Below are 3,124 nucleotides of genomic sequence, written 5' to 3' on the forward strand. Positions count from 1 at the left end.
TGAGGTTCAACAAGTCTTTAGAAGGGGACAAGCTCTTCTCATTGGTGGCCAGCGATAGGACAAGGGGAAATGGGCATAAGTTGAAACACAGGCAGTTCCATCTCCATGTGAGGAGGAACTTCTTTCCTGTGAGGGTGACAGAGCCCTGGCACAGGCTGCCCAGSGAGGCTGTGGAGTCTCCTTCTCTGGAGGTATTCAAAACCTGCCTGGATGCCACCCTGTGCCACGTGCTCTAGGTGTGCCTGCTTGAGCAGGGAGGTTGGACTAGATGATCTCTAAAGGTCTCTTCCAACCTTGAATATTCTGTGATTCTGTGGAGTCCAAGTGCCAGGTGCTGCACTTTGGTCACAACAACCCCATGCAGTGCTACAGCCTTGGTGCAGAGTGGCTGGAGAGCTGCAGGCAGTGAAGGGTCCGTGTGTGTTGGTCGACAGCCAGCTGAACACAAGCGAGCAGTGTGCCCCGGTGGCCAAGGCAGCCAACGGCATCGTGGCTTGTATCAGGAACAGTGCAGCCAGCAGGACCAGGGAACTGATCGTCTACCTGTACTTGGTGCTGGTGAGGCTGTACCTGAGGCCAGTTCTGAGCCCCGTCCTACAAGAAGGACATAGAGGTGCTGGAGTATCCAAAGAAGGGCAACAAAACTGGTGAAGGTGCTGGGACACAGATCTTATGAGGAGCATCTGAAGGAGCAGGGGTTACTTCTTCTGGATCCTCAGAGGTGACTTTATTGCTGTCTACAACTATCTGAAAGGAGGTTGYGGTGAGTTGGGAGTCAGTCTCTTCTGCAGCAAAACTACCAATAGGACAAGAGGAAACAGCCTCAAGCTGCAGCAGTAGAGGTYCGGATTAGATATTAGGAAGAATTTCTACATGGAAAGAGTAGTCAGGAACTACACTGGAACAGGCTGCCCAAGGAAGTGGTGGAGTCACTGTCCCTCATAGTGTTCGAGAAACATGTAGATGAGGCACTTAGGGGGCATAATTTAGCAGATATTTAGCAGGTATTTAGCAGGTGTTGAGGGGCTCACAAGTGGACTCAATCTCAAAGGTCTTTTCCACGCATAATGATTCTATGATTATGTAGACAGATAAGGAAAATCTTGATTACAATTTAGCTCAACATAGAAATTGCAGTTTTAATTTACAGTGATAATCTATAAYAAAACAGTGTGCAAGTTCTGTATTCTGTATTCATAAAAATAACAACAACAAAAAAAGAAGAATGCACCCTTCTGAAAAAAAAAGGGGAGAAAAAAGGGAAAAAAAAAGAAAAAAATAAAAGCAGCAGCAGCTGCAATTTTGCATGTCTTCATTTGATAATGATGTGATGATGGGACTGGAGAGGGCAGAGTTACAAAACTCACCTAAATCATTACGTATCTATTAAAAGCCATAAGCTGCCCTCTTTTACTAGTTGTATCCTGCACAATGATCCATACAAAATAAATAAGTCTAAAATTTATCCATCTGTGTACAGTATAAAATTTGCCAGGAAGATATCTGGTGCAGAGGAATACTCTCTAGCCTCATTCACTTCATTTAAGGCCTATTTTGCTTTCCCATCCAAATAATATATGTGCATCTTTCAAAGTGGTTAAAAGAAGTTAAATGAAAGAAAAAAAAAAAAAAAAAAAGGAAAAAAATCACCCCGAAATACTGTGTGAAACTTTAGCAACCAAGCTGAGGTTGAGATGTGCGTGTCTCTGTTTCAATCCATTTAAACTTTGGCCCATTGGATTCTGTGCATTACTGTAGCACCCAGGTTTTTCCAGAAATGTTAGACAAGCTTACCACAGCAATTAAGCTGTCTACCATCTGTAAAAGATTGTGGAGTCCCCACATTAAGAAACCCAAGAGTTTTCTTAATGTTTTTTCCCTCTTTAAAATATATTTAACTTAATTCTTTCAACATTTTGCCTATCATTCAAGTCCATATACATTAAGTATTGCAGAGCTGGCTGGATTTTTGAGGGCAACTTTTCCTTCTAAGGATTAGTTGTGCACTGGTGCACTGAAATTTTATATGCAGAGTAACACTCTGAATTTGAATCATTTCTTGAGAAACAGTGCACYTATTCTTAGGAATGTAGAAGTAAAGAATTTACTGGGAATTTCAGTCAAGGAACTGAGATTAACACCCTTTATTCTCCTCCCAAATGGTGAATTATTTTCAGAATCCTCGATCAGGCTTGAACTTAGTGTCTCCATCACACTGTATTAAAAGTGTCTTACAAGTAAATAAATGCACTCAAATAATGATAATGAAAGACATGGGTCAGAATTCTTAAGCTTGTTGGAGGAAGTTTACATTTTCACAGCAACATTTAATACGCATTACGCTCCAAATAAAACAATGGTCAGAAAAATTGATGGGGTACTCTGTTTCTCTTCTGTCTAGATTGGTTGCTCCCAATTGCCTGACACTGGTGGATGTTTCCACTTTTCTCTAGGGAAGCTCTTCCAAAGGCATCTATTTATGCAACTCTTCAACATAGATTGATAATATAACAAATAATCAGCCTGTCTGCAGCACATACTTTTCTCTCCCCAAGTATTTATGCTTTTACTGAAACTTCTGTTCTTCAATTATATTCCCAAATATTGACTGTTCTAAAACATCCTCTAAAAAATAACCTACTGACATTGAAAGGMGAGGGCATCTTTTCCTCGTCACATAGGTATGAAATCCCCCATGGATCCTGATCTTCCTGTGCCTCTGCCTTAAAGCCAGGCAGGCCTTAACTTTTATCAATGCCCAATAAGTGACTACATAACAAAGAAGGATTGCAATTACAAAAAGAAATAGCTAAATCCCTAGCCTGAGTTTTGTTCAGGGCTTTAGCAATCCTTAAGTGACAAGAACTATCTRCAAGATGAAATGTTTCTTTGCTGTCCAAAGCACACCGTGAAGTTTGGGATAGCAATATTTCAGGATTAAAAACAACCCATCAACCTCAATGATTTTATAACTCAGTCTTCGCATTTCTAAAGCAAGAATGTTCCAGGTTTCCTCTTTCAGTTTTATGCATTTGTTTTCTGTTTCTGAATTTCATTGGAACAATTAGGCCACTTGGACGCATTTACATAGAAAATATCCAAAAATAAAAAAGGAAAAGAAAAA

The sequence above is a fragment of the Nothoprocta perdicaria genome, unplaced genomic scaffold, assembly GCF_003342845.1.
Source record: "Nothoprocta perdicaria isolate Ctin4 unplaced genomic scaffold, notPer1 scaffold_96, whole genome shotgun sequence".
NCBI classification, from domain to species: Eukaryota; Metazoa; Chordata; class Aves; order Tinamiformes; family Tinamidae; genus Nothoprocta; species Nothoprocta perdicaria.